Source organism: Haliotis asinina, chromosome 7 (assembly GCF_037392515.1).
Source record: "Haliotis asinina isolate JCU_RB_2024 chromosome 7, JCU_Hal_asi_v2, whole genome shotgun sequence".
NCBI lineage: Eukaryota > Metazoa > Mollusca > Gastropoda > Lepetellida > Haliotidae > Haliotis > Haliotis asinina.
The window spans coordinates 46,505,562-46,520,650 of NC_090286.1; the positions used below are offsets into that span (position 1 = coordinate 46,505,562).

The following is a 15,089-nucleotide window of genomic DNA, read 5'->3' on the forward strand; positions in this document are numbered from 1 at the left end:
ACTTGACATCATATATGTGTACTGAATGCAGTATTTCTTCCAAGGTGGCTAAGCTCTAAGACACTGTAATATATACCATTAAAAAAAGTTGTGGACATTGGATTTACAAGATTAATAAAATGCAAACAATGAAGCCAGGGATGAAATGGACGCTGAAGAGAAATTAAGGAAAAATATCACAATTTATTCCATCCCTTTGAAAATGTTTCATGTGTATGGAAATACATTACTTTTTCTCATATGCATTGGCATTGGCTAGTGGTAGAGTTGCAAAATGGAATATTCCCTACTTTTTTTTAATGGTGCATGCGCAATATTGTTAACTTCCATCCCAGTTTGTCATGGTTGTCAAGGAGACAGATCATTTTTCATGTGCATGGTCATCTCGTTGTCGCGTTGACCGAGGTACAATTTGAGGACATAATTAACATTGGTGGGTTTAAGTTTCTTGTTTACATTAGTGTTGGGAATCGGTTGAAATCTCACAATAGATGATTGGTTCACTACAAACGATCAATCATCACAAAAAAAATTGGTTAGTGTACTTTTTTCAGATTTTCATTTCTAGTTTGTTACTGCAGATGCATATAACATGATTCTCTGGTGTTTTTTTGTTTTATTTAGAAACTGCGCAAACTGCAAACATCACATCGCATGTAAAATGATGCAACTTGCTATTTTAAAGTGGTGATGTTAACGTTTGATGAACATAAGCTTCCTGGGGTCTTCAAGAAATATTCAGTCATGACTTTTCAGTGAGTACAATAATCGAAAAGTTTTTGCAGAGGGAGATAACCTTTCAGTAAAGTAATCCTTTACAATCAACTAAATGAGATGTTGTTCCAAGAATACAAAGCTTGGGTTTACAAAATAGTGGTTTTCAGTCTGATGCAAACTTAATAAGAAAATGCCTAAAACATCTGCTCCTCATAGGACCTGCCACAATGTCATCTTTGAAATACGAGAGACAAACAATATGGGTGAGTGAGTTTAGTTTTACGCTGCACTCAGCAAAATTCCAGCTATATGGTGGCGGTCTGTAAATAATCGAGTCAGGACCAGACAATCCAGTGATCAACAACATGAGCAGTGATCTGTGCAATTGGGAACTGATAACGTGTCAACCAAGTCAGCAAGTCTGACCACCCGATTCTGTTAGTCACCTCTTACAAACATAGTGGACTGTTATGGTAAGCATGGGTTGCTGAAGGCCTATTCTACCCCGGGACCTTCACGAGTCCAAACAATATGGAATTATTCAAACATGAACAATCATAAAGGCAAATGGAGAGAAATCTCCTGACAGTTAGGGGTATAATAATGTGAAAGCCGATTAGACAGAATCATGCTGGGTCTAAATGTCAAAACAACTGAATACACTGCTCGTCAAAACAATTGTACATGATAATAGCAATTCAAATGTTGCAGACACAATAAAGGCAAATATTGGAACAGTATCATGGATATTGATAAGTTGTTCACTGGTCACAAGTGGAACATGGCTGGATGTACCCTCCATGTTTGTTTATGGTCCCTGATACCAAAGGGTGAGGGGAACATAAACAAACATCGAGGGTACATCAACCAATGGGCTCTGAGGGCCCCAGTGAACAATATCTTATCTTACCGAACATTTAAATAATTTTGTTTGAAGACAGGTAAATAACTTTTTGTAACGTCTTGATTTTGCAGACGACAAGAAAAACAGATTTAGAGTTACCGTCCTTCAATGAATTTGCTTTCACAAAACATCGGTAATTTCCAAACATCACATGTGTGATTTAATTCATTATTATTTGAGGTATCAAATAGGTTCTGTACAGTTAATGTTACTTGCTTTTAAGCGGGATACAATCTAAACAATAGAAGAAAACTCAAGCAATTAGAAAATGACATTTATCAATGAGGTATGGTAAATGTATTTGTTAATCAGATATTGATTAATTCCTGCTAAACATTAAAAAATCAGAAAAGTAACTTCATGCAAAGAGAAAAAATGCTAGCGAGAGTGAAAGAGTGAGTTGAGTTTCATCTTGCTTTTAGCAATATTTCAGCAATATCATGGAGGGGGACACCAGAAGTGTGATTCACATATTGTACTTTTGTGTTGAATCGAACCTGAGACTTCGGCATAATGAGCTATTAGACTTGTCCAACACCCTTGAACATGACTGAGAAGCAATCACTGAATATAAATTTTGTGTATAATGTGTGCAAGCTAACTTAATTTCACACTAGCTTATGAAAGATATCAATTTTCCTATCAATAATTATAATAACTTTTTCCAATGTACAATATTTCCATTGATCAATCATACTGGCAAGCCTTAGCTTAGTCACTATTCAGGAAAACTGATATTTTGGACCATTTCTATGGCTAAAGGTGGTTGAACAGCTGGATAAATCTTAACTCAATCAGTCTACAGCAGGAGCAAGTTCACAGGGTAATATTTCTAGGGTCAAAAATGTTATAGTAAAATCATAGACTAGACGCATTAACTCTGTAGCAGAAGGATGATGAAGAATATCTGTCTTAAGATGTGACTTCATCACAAAAGAAGATAAATAAATACATTCTATTGACTTAAAATATTACTTGAGTCTTGGCAGATTGCCTCAAGGGTGTGTCTAGTATCACAAGCTGACTCGTTATGGTTTACTGAACAAAGTCAATTAGATTAGACATTACCAGTTTCTCATGAATACATCAGACAAAGAGAATGCGAATGAAGAAAGATGGCAATCAACAACCATGATTAAAATTTTGCCCAAATCTGTAATCCTACAGGCAGTCCTATCCAGTACCTAAAGATGCAAACACCAGATCAACTGTGACATCAGTAACAACATACACCAACCCTTACCTCCTCCACTCACTGCCGTAACATCTAGTAAGATACCAGGAACTGCTCGCCACTACACACATTATCAGCTAAATGGCCACACAAAACAATAATGCCCTGATTGCAATCAATAGCAATGAGAAAGCTGTCAAAATCATGTCTGATGGGCGTGTCTACTGAAGGTTGTCAGCTTGTCAATGAAGCTGACATGAAACATCATTAGCAGTGATTGTACAAATTATTAACGGGTGGTTGTACCATTGCTGATTGTCCAATAACAGTCAAGTAATTCCACAATATCAAAGTACCTGATTATGAACATGATGGGGGTATAAATGCCTATAAAGACCTTCATGATAACACAGAATACTTCATTATTCCCTGATTCATAATTTCACTTTTCCTTGTTAGTTTCACATTGATGAAGTTTTAATTATCAGTGCCATTGTGACTTAAAGCACAGAAATTATTCTGACTGCATCACTGCATATATTATGTGTTACACAAGACTACATTTAATACAAAGTAGATACAATATGAAAAATTCACATTCACAATGTACCTGTAAGAGTGAATACACAATGCCAATTGCAAAATGGTGAAATATAACAAATAATATATTTGGGATTACACTTTCTATGAAAGTACTGATTCTAGTACTCTTGTTGGGTTAATCCAAAATTTAATATATGTAAGTGCCACTTCACAAAAAATAATGACTTTTTGTTAACAAAGGATAAAAAAATGACCAATTGTTAATGTACATACAAGACTATGTTTCGTATCTGATGAGTGGGTATGATTTTATCTTTTTCAAAGATGAGTGGGGCATGTAGCAACATCACCTCAACAAGACGGCAGTTAATTTCGCAACTTTGATGACAGTGTATTTGTTCATTGCTGATCGTCACAACAGAGACCATATGATCTCTGGTCACAACTAGAATGTCATGTACTACAATAATGTAATTTTATTTCTAAAATTTCAGTTACATCAGTGGATATTATTCAATACTGAGTGCCAAATGTTTATCAATCTTACATAACCATTTTTTTCCAAACAAATGATGAAACAATGAGCTTTGGACACAACTAAACTATCACTGTACACTGTTTAGTTGGAACAGTCAAAGATGATTGTTTGAACTAGCCTGACAAGGGTGTTCGGAGGATTCGACAATGTGAAATATCTATCAACTCTGACAATGTGTTATATCTACCAGCCACAGGATTGATCAACAGGCTAAGTTAGGGGGTCACTTATGTTCAGTAATATATGGTACTCGCTTTTGTGTGTGAATATGATTCTGACTGAATGTCCCTTTTGTTAGCATTACTTATTGTTGCATTATATGAAACTCAACAGGAATTTGATGTGATATGCTGTTTGCATTTTGGCAATAACTGACACCACCAAATAACGCTTCTAACAGTTTCCTCACACATCAACAAAACTGTAGCCATGTTCAAATCAGTTGAAACATTGGACCAAACTTATTTTTACCGTAACTAACACTACCTTAGCGTAAGGTAGAATCGTGCAATGAGGTGTCAACCATAGCAAAAATCTAAGGTTAAAACATAAAGAGATATGGTAATTGTAGTGATAAGGTTGTTTTGCACACAGCACCGGGGATCAGATGCAGTATGCCAGCATACGTGTACATTTAGCAATGCACATAGTGAAAAGTATGTATTCCAAATGAATTAATCACAGTTTGATAACAAACCTGTTGGAAACCCCAAAACATTTGAAACATTGCCCAGACAACTTACTCACCCCAGTTACAAGCAGTCATACCAACTGACAATCCAAGATCAAGCAGTATGGACTGGAAGGTAGTGGAGCTCTGCAATGGTCTAAATAGCTAGCCTCGGTCATGCATCGGTTAACTACGTAATTATCGACCAACACAACTTTACCTTTGTTTTGGACCATCAATATTTACTGACGAAATCAATAATTAAACCAGGAGTCGAGATAAAACCCAAGTCAACTGTTTACTGCAATTTCCCAATACAATTCCATTTCAGAATTGCTACTGCCTTTCATCAGTGATTAGAAATTCCTATTATGTAAAGAAACGGGAGCCTCTGCCATCTGTCTGGTAGAGAGTGGATCCCATAAGACTGTCTGAAAGCTTGCGAGGTGCAAGATCAGGAAATCTTACCAAGAAAAACACACATGTACTGACAACTCTGATTTGCTGCCATTCCTCAGTTTCTTAAAAAAATGTTAACAATTTTCTCATTGATGAAGATGTGGCAGATGCAAGACAAATATATGGATAACAGCTTCACATAAAACAAATACAGAAGTTGTTATCCTGTATTTGTCTTTATTACTACACTAACTTCTAAATGTCTTTGAAGAATTAAGAATGAAGTAAAATTCTGATTACGTCGACAGTTATTTTGAGGAGAGTCTGAGTGAAAAGGTCTGTAACTGAATCCTCACCTAGATGTATGCTAGATTACCAACATGGAGCCCTTCATGATGTACTGGGTAAATGATAAAATGCACACAGCTATGTGCAACTCAAAACTTAAATTTGTCCAAGAAAGCAAGTGATATATACAAAGGTTTATCTAGACCTGTTCAGAGACTGATATTTGGGTTAAAAACTGAACTGATATTTCCAAACTTATTTACCATGTCAAGAGTATCAAAGAGCCAATCACACAGCTGGTATGTGTTCTCCACACCTTAAAGTCACATGATATTTCTTTGTATTATCATCATCTATAAGGGATCACATGAAAGCACAAGTGTTCCTTTGCTTATATTGTTTTAGGATTCTCCACAAAGATAAAGGAACTCTTCAGCTTTCATGTGATACCTTATTTTTTCCCTTCAGCATATATATGCTGATCCTACTGCAACATTAAATCTCAACGAGCTTTAACCTACACCTCAGTCAGTGACCTGGAGCACATGTGACAACACACTTTTATTTCTGCATGAACTTGTTTAAATTTTGGTAGTGCATGGTCAATTTGTTGGTTAACATATTGCTTAGAAAATCAGTGGTTGAAATCATGAGCATTAATCAATGCATTTGGGATATCATCGACCACTGAGAGCTTATACTGAACAAAAAGTAGGTCACTTAATTTGCTACTTCTGTGTTAGTGAAGAAAATAATCAAGTAATCATGCTTCAATGGATTTCATCTTGTATATCACCAGCCCATACTATGCAACAAAGACAAACAAATGCAGATACAAAAAGTAATGCTATATAAAGGCTACCCAGCTACAAGTTTAATTTTATATCTAACAACAGTTGTTTAATGTGGGAGAAATAGAAAATTATAGATATGGTTTGAAAAACCAATCAGCAAATCTGGACCATGTTTGGATCCTTTACAGCATCCTGGTACATTATACAAGGCTTGAGCCTCTGAAAATAATATTTTGATAGATATATATAACTCTGTATGCACTAAATTTGCATCAGTGAGGTCACAGATTCAGAACCAGTGCTTGTCTAGGCTGTCTACATTTTGGGCTATTGCATGACATAAAGGGTTTGACCAAACATCTGCAGTACGAGGCAGATATTTGGCATGTGTAAGGTCCCAATGATTCAGAGAGAGAGAGTGCATGTGATTCTAACATGGACGGAAATGTATTTTAAAAACCTAATGTCCTGGTAATATTAGCTGTTGCATCTTGGTAAAATAGATACAGAGATCTGGGCAAGATATCTTTCATCAAAAATTGGTCTGCTGATCACAGCTGGTGGCTTCATAATGTTTGTTGTAACAATGAAGTTGACTACAGCCGAGTTGGTTGTTATTATCTGGGTGAGGTCTGTCAATATTTCAGAGCTGATGTTGTATTGTCAACGTTTATCAGCCGATGAAGATAGTGATTCATGTGAGCCAATTATGTGAGCCATGATGCCATAACCACTGTCTATTCATTAACTATCTGTTTGAAGGACAATATGGTCATGCGACATACTGAAATTGGAAAATGAACGACACTTCAAGCATCCATCTGGATCAGGTCGCCTACTACTGTCAATATGTATAGACGATGTGGTGATTTTTTTCCGCAACCACTATTGACATTTGTGCATCATTTAAAACCCCAATTACATGAATGTTATATAAGCTGATTTTGTATTTTGACTTTTTTGTAATGGTTACAAAAACTGTAGAGGAGTGGTTATGACTTATAACTGAACAAGGTATGGTGACCCACTGTGCGGAAAAATGCAGAAAAGCCCACATTATTCGTAGAAATAGCAACATAAACATATCACCTTGCTACTGAAACAGTAAAAATGGCATTATTAAACCCCTGAAGCTGGACAAAAAAAATGAAGAGCCTGTAGCTTATTAAATTTTGCACATGTGCACATAGAAGAGGAAGTTTCGACCACCTTAGACAAACATTTCATTCCTGTTTTTAAGAATTCCTGTTGTGTTACTTGGCACTTATCATCATCATATTTGTGTGCACATATGTTTAGTTTCCTTTCCATTTGTATGGAATGATTCACAGCAATTGTTTAGACATATTCAAAACTTTTTCTACATGAGATGATTCAAGGTTGCTCAGAAATTTATCCAATGTATGGATCGTAATGTGCATGCGCAGTAGAAGTCAAAGTTCGCTTATACTAAAATGTTGAGGTAATGTGCTTATGTTGTTCTTTCCATGATCAAATCAGGTTTTTCTGCATTTTTCTGCATAGTAGGAAATTATTCTTTGGTAGGCCTGAAATATATGACGAGCAATAAGGCAGGGCCATATACTTTCATTACCTAAGTGCATCAACAACCTGACCATCCCATCAGTAACAAGAAAAGACAGTCATCAATATCCCCTGCATTACCTCCAATCTCAGTCTGTCACACTTGTTGCCATGGAAACACCAAAAACATTTTACTCAGAATTCTAAAACTATCAAATGGCACCAGTGCATCACTAGACCAATCTATGTGTCAAGTTTGGTGAAGAAATATTGAACGGTTTTAGAGTTCTGCTCTGGAAAAGATAAATGTGCATGGATGGATGCACGGACGGACAGGGTGCATTTTAATACCCCCCTCGAAACGAGTTGCGGGGGAAAATAAATGACCCTAAGTTCATAATTCATTCGCTGCATGGAGCATGTAAAGCTTAAATAATTCATCAGGGATTCCTCTATAAACTATGAACATGGCTTCAAACCCATTAAATCTATTTTATTCTACATGTGCTCAGAGAACACTACCTTGTTATTTTGTTACACGCACAAATGTTCTCAAGTAATATTTAACATGGCTCCTATTTCATCAAATAAATGCCTTTTGAGTTTGCAATGAATCGACAGTTAAATGAGTGATGATACATTTCCCTATAGTAATATGCCAGATGATAGGACTGGTGTCCAACCAGGTCCTGAGATTAAAGCTATGTGGAGAAAGCTGAGTAGGGAGTGAATTACGTTTTATGGCTCTTCTGCTCATGCAGCAATTTTGTATCCAGATAACTACACAGGACAAGATGCATAGGCACATTAATACATGTGGAGAAAAGAACCCTTTATTAGATGAACATTATGATCTAACTACACAGTGTTGAGCTGTTACTGAAGTGCCCATCATGGGTATTGTGGACCTGAACTGAATCATGGACTCATAGGAACTCAATAGGAGCACTGTCAGTCTTAGTTTTCAGTAGCTACAGAGTAATGCATTGTAAATACTATTGCTAGCTATCAAATGCCAGAATCTGACATTAATAATGGTCTGCATAGGAGTTGAAAGAAAACAATTATCCTAACAAGATGTCTACTGCAGACAAGCATGCTGTCTAAAGCTAGAGTAGGCATTTAGCATTTTGAAAAGATGCAAAAATCAATATGGACTCCAATAATTTGTCATAGATACATACTGGAACAGGCTTGCATTGCACATAACATGAAATGGGGGCACAGTCCTTTCATCTGAAGAAACAACGCCACTGACTAAAAATTAGATTCTTGATTGCCAACAAGTAAAAAATCTTTCCATCCTCATAAGAAATGTTGTGAACAAGCAGAGACCATATTGTGATCCTGACAACATCATAAGCTTGTGTTTAGGGTGGGGTGGAGAGGTAGCCTAATGGCTAAAGCACTGCTCACTCTGAAGACCCAGCTTTGACTCCCCACTTCCGTTCAATACAAGGTGCCCATTTCTGGTGTCCAATGCTGTGATATTGTTTCAATAAGGGAAAAGGTGACTTAAATCCATACTTACTCATAGACCACTACCAAAGAAAGTTAACACAAAGTGTTTTCAAGAAGGTGACCATATCACTTGAATCAAAACCCACTGATTGTAGTGAAACACTAAAGCAAGCCAGGACATGAACCAAAACCTAGGATCGTCAATGCTGTTCTCCATGAAACTGGTATAACAGATACATATAAAAAAAACACACCATATATCGTGAAAAGCAAAAGATAAGACAAGATATCACTTTAAAACTTCATTAGTTAGAATGGTAAACAAATTTATAAATCCAGAATATTTCGAGGGACATGAAGAATAATATCAAACATCAGTTGTATAAAAATAATGAGATTAAAAACGTGATCATTGTCATGCCACTAAACAGGATTATAACATTGGAATTATGTACACAAGAATGACAACAACTTTCACACCAACAGAGGCAGTAGGATAGGCAAGTGGTTAAAGTGCTTACTCATTGCACAGAGGATCTGGGTTCTATTTCCCACATGGTAGTCTGTTTCACACTCCTTGAACCACATTATTTTTGCAACAGCCTAGTCCTCCCTGCAGAGCTAAGGCTCTAAACAAAGCAAGTCTAGACTTCCCAAGGTTCTGAATCTCTGGTTGGCCTTGGGATCCTTTTCAACTTAAGTAGGTTTGTTTGTTACAATCAAAATGATGTATGTATTCAGAGACTATGCATTAGTCTAACTACATGGGTACAATGTGTGAAGCCAATTTCTGGTGTTTCCTACTGTGATATTGTAGGAATATTGCTAAAACAGGCACTCACTCACTCACTCACTCAAGGCAACACTACATCTCTTTACATAAATACGTCTTCATTCATGCAAAAGCAATTCCTGAAACTCATGAGAAACTTTAAGAAGAATTCCTGTATCTATATGTATAGGCACTGGAAGCAATGGGGCTTTGTCATGACTGGTCAAGGTGTCACAGGGCAAATGTGGAAGAGCAATACTATGTTTGGTAGCTATCACTGCATTGCTCTTACAGTAGAGGGTATACAAACAGGAACTCACAAGCCACCACTGGAATCACATTGGGTGAAAAGCTTACAAGTGTTCTCTATTATTTCAAGACCTTGGTTAACAGGTGCTTACTCTCCAAAATGTGCAAAAACGTCTAAATGAACTACAACTGAAAATGAAAAAAGTCCATGAGGGCTAGTGCTTTCCTGTGTATGAGCCTGTGAGAACTGCATATTGATCTTGGCAATCATTCACACTCTTTCACAAATAAAATGATGGCAAGGACCAGTGAGTCAGGTTTTCTATCCTCTGTCAACAAACTTCAACTCTTGCCTGAGTTGTGCCTTATTATCAAGAAAGCAGATCTGGCCATAGCATTTGTGCAAAAGACAGTTGAGAACTGCATGTCATCCTAAGAAAAGGTCACTTCTGGACCAACATCTTGAAAATGAAGGTCAAAAATTCTGATTCAAAGGAAACCACATCCTTCCACGGAGATCTGACCTCCACTCCATTAAATAATTGTCTTTGAGAAAGTTCTGTAGAAAGTTCTGTAGAAAGTTCTGGAGAATCTCCAGCAAAAGTTTCACAAAAGATTGGTTGGAATCTGAATGTACAAGGGACAATAACATAACAATCAACTATTAAAGCTTTGTGCTTTCACTGAATAATAAATAACTATCAGTAAGAAATAAACCTACCCAAGACATGAAAATGACAATCAAGAGTTGAAGCTAAAATCTACAATGGCCAGGAATATCACCATGAAGAAATAAAACTTTAACCTACATGGAACACGAACATCACCATCAACTGTCCACGCTTTAGTCTCCAGTGGACATCAATATACCTTTCATGTGTTGAAGGTTGAGATATTCTCTGACCAGGAATAAGCAGTTAACAACACTAATCCACAAACAATAAACCTTATAACAAGTAGAGGTGTGATGATACTGAAAATACACAATTCGATATGTTCGATATCTTGGGATGATTTGATGCACATCACAATATTCTATCTTTAGTTATTTTCTTTAAAACCTAATATATTTTGATATCGAGTAACAGTGAAAACCTTCACAAAACCACAAATTTCTTGTGAAAATTAATGATTTTAAGGTCAATGATACGCATAACAATACACAAAAAAAGTATTGATATTTTTTCATCCAATTAAGTATCATGATTATTGATACAACAATATACACAGCTCTAATAACAAGTGAGATGAACATCACAATTGAGAAACAAAGCTTTGACCTAGAAGAGAGATGAATATCACCATAGCCTGCAGTTAACATGAACATAAGGTTTCAAAGATGATACTTTTACTAACCATGATTTGCAACTGCTGAAACTCACCATTGCACAGTTAACCTAGTCCTGGTACACAAATATGACTTTCAAGTGCTGAAGGTTGATACTGTCAAAGACAGACATGAATAACCAAAAACTGAAGCATGAGTCTTCACTTACCTGTTTTCAGCAGCACATGTCGACAACCTTTGCATCCACTGTTCAAAGTAATACACACAGGGCTACACCGGCTGATGCACAATACGGGCACTGACCTGTATCTTACAGGCACATCATGCATGATAGATGCTCAGGTATTGACCTTTCATCACAATCCATAAATTATTTACCATCTATTTATCCATTATTTATCACAATCCATTAACGCACCCTGCATACATGTTCACAGAGCATGATAGAACTATATTCACACAATTCAGTTGCTGATCTCGACGAGACTTACAGCATCTCCCTCATGTTACATAACATGCTTCAACATTCTTTTCTTCAACTAAAATCTGTGACTTCAAATAAAAGATGATAGGTTCTACACAGAGAGACACTTTAGGTCACATCTAACTTATCTGCATACCATCTTAGACTAGTGGTTTTGTAAAACAACAACATACTGCAAGAAAACAACTTGACTATCAAGTTTCTGTGACTAGTCTCTTGGCCACAGGGGAGGATACAGAGGGGGTTGGGTGTGTGAGTGTATGCAACCCCCTACTCTACACCCCCCAAAATTCCCTGAGGACCATTTCCCATTTAATTGCACCCTACACTTCTACTTCCTGGATGTGCCCCAAGGCCGAGCCTATTTTTGTCTCGTTACAACTTTCGTTTCATATTTAACATAACTTGGTCAACAACACAGGTCATATGGAGTCTTGCATTCCGGGATATGCATCAACACTTGCTATTTCCGTCTTGTCTATTTCATCTCATCTGATTCTCCTGTCACTTGGAGTGGGAGGGCATTTGGATCAATGAATCCGAACAGAGGAGCAATAAAGGGGCCCTCTTCATATCCATTACAGTCAGTTCCAGCCTCATTCTGACTAAGACTGAAGTGAACTCCTTAATATCATCTATCATATGGAACTGACAATGCCTTTGAGAGAATAGCTCGGATGAAACTAAGAACTAAGCACATTTTCACCCTAGAGATTATCAACGTGGCGAGTTAATAACATACAAGTAGTATTCCTTAGCTTTTATGCCCAAGTTATTACAAACTGAAGTAGGCTAATTTCAAAACATGGACTTGATGCATATCCCTGAAATTGAGTTATACTTGTTTAACAACTGATCATCCTGATCACATAATAAAAGGAACTCAGACAAGGAATCGTGACTTGAGCACTCTTTCATGAATATTTTGAAGAGACTGAGTCAAATTATGCGGTTCACAAAAGTTTATTACAATTATAGCGTTTGGCAATGACATTTACCAACTCCAGAATTCATGGCATATGTGATGATGCATTCTTCAAATGAAGTTTCCTTAACATCTATGGTTTCCTACCACCACCACCACCACCATCATCATCATCATGATGAACATTCAATGTCACTAAGGAAAGTGGGATCACAGTTTACAATTATAGCCACTTGTCTGAAATCCATCCAGATGTCAATTTTCTTATACCTAACAGTCTATTCTCTATCCTCACAAAAATTTCAAAATGATGCAATAGTTGCATTTGGGCTAGGAGTCTCAAAACTGTGTGACAGAAGCTGCTATCAAAGTTCAGCCTGGTCAGATCCAGGGATGTGATGCTGTTTACAGACACAGATAAAACTCCAATTACTGTTCCAATTTCACTGATAACAGGCATCAAGAAAGACTGGAATGTCTGATTTCCCCCTGAAATTTGATTACATGATCTAGATCTGAGGCGTGAAGGCCTTTCTTCATATTATGAACCTTACTCACGAAATCTGTATAATCGAAACCAGATCAACCAATCTTGATCAATTAATCAATCTTCATGTTCTGTGAGACAAACAAGCTGCCATCAGAATATCACCACTAGCAAAATCTTCTGCTCTGACTGACCTGTTGCCCAAAACACTCAACGATTTCTCCCGAACTGCACTGACCTCTGATTCTAGTGATGGAGTCAAGATTGCTCTCGATTCATTGTAATATTGTGCATCCATTAACAATCCTTAGCAACCAAGTTTTACTGCTAATTGCATTTTCCATTATGCAATCCTAGTAATCCTTTAACTGCATTGCATAATGCAGCAAAGTCTGTGTGACCAGCTGGATTACCTTTCTTTAGAAATTCGGATGCCACTCAGCAATGTCATTAACCGGGTATTTCATTCAAAATCTTCAAAGTGTCGTTTTTCCTGCCGTGCTCACATAATGTTCAATTTAAGATTTTCCTGGCAAGAGCCATTACACCATGAATTTGATGCTAGTGCATAACTTCAGGTAACGTCAGGTAACGTCAATCAAATGAGCAAGTTAAGCAGTAGTGTTAATGTAATGTGAAAAAAGCTTACCGTGAGGGATGCAGTAAAAGTATGGTCCGTATCTGGGTAATGTTTGAAAATTACAGCTCCATCATGATAACCCCATGGCGTATGATCATAAACTTTCCAAATTATCTAGAGCTGACGTCATGTGAAACTGATTCCTTAACCTTGCCTCTCTCAAGCGCATCTTGCATTTCACCTCTGATAATGGACAACTAAATCGATTTTGCATTTTTTTAGTATCTGCTTCTTCAGGTACCACGTATAGAGATTGTTAAAAATTAAGCTTGAAAGAAATAAGGTCACTGTCATTATCTTTATGCTCAAAACCGATCACAAGGCAACATTTGGGTCCTGAGGTACTACCAGACTAACCAGACTTCGCAACGGAAAGAGTGAATTAGTTTTGTTCTATGCCCTTTTTAGCAAGCAATTCAGCAATATGATCAGAAATAAGCATCACACATAGTGCCCATATGGGCAATTGAACCCAAGTCTTCACTGTGACGAGCAAATGCTTTAACTACTAGGCTACCCAAATGCCCCTTTAACATGAACAGTGAGTAAGTGAATATGATTTTACGCCACTTTTAGCGATATTCCAACAATATCATGGCAGGGGACTTCACAAATAGGCTTCAGACATAGTGCCCATGTGTTGAATCAAACCTGGATCATTGGCATGAAGGGCGATCACATTCACTACTAGGACCTATCACTGAAAGTTCTCACTATTGAATGTACATCCTTACTAAACATCAATGGAAAATTTCTTTAGAGAAATACTGTCAATTACACCTGAACTGAACACTGGATATCAAAAACAATAAAGATGAGTATTTCCTATACTTTATGTAAATCATCTCTAATCCAGTAGTATATGTTTGTAAATAATCATTGTAACATGGTTTTCAGGTAAATAACACATTACAGACAACATTAGTCACCTGAGAATGTATATCAGTTTTTGCTATGTCGACGAAATGCTAAATTGGCATTTAGAAGATGGTAGGTACCATGACAGTGAATGCAGGGGCAAGAAGTGGCCCATAAATGTTGTGTTGCAAATATTAATGAAGTTGTAAATAAATACCATTTGTTGTCACATGTTGACCCATCATGCTTAACAGATGATGCAACATTAAAGTTGAAAATTTCCATGTGTCTCAATGTGATCCAACAAAGAACCAATTTACCTAAGCAGTGTCTGCGTTACCATGGAAACCGGGGTTTTTCATGCAAAAAAATAA

The 15,089-nt window shown here is 36.9% G+C and overlaps 1 protein-coding gene across 1 annotated transcript in view; it reads right to left on the reverse strand.

The window, feature by feature from the left end:
- The window catches only part of LOC137291314 (membrane progestin receptor gamma-like), a 28,746-nt gene that overhangs the window by 9,214 nt on the left and 4,443 nt on the right, over window positions 1-15,089 (reverse strand). The window lies entirely within an intron of this gene.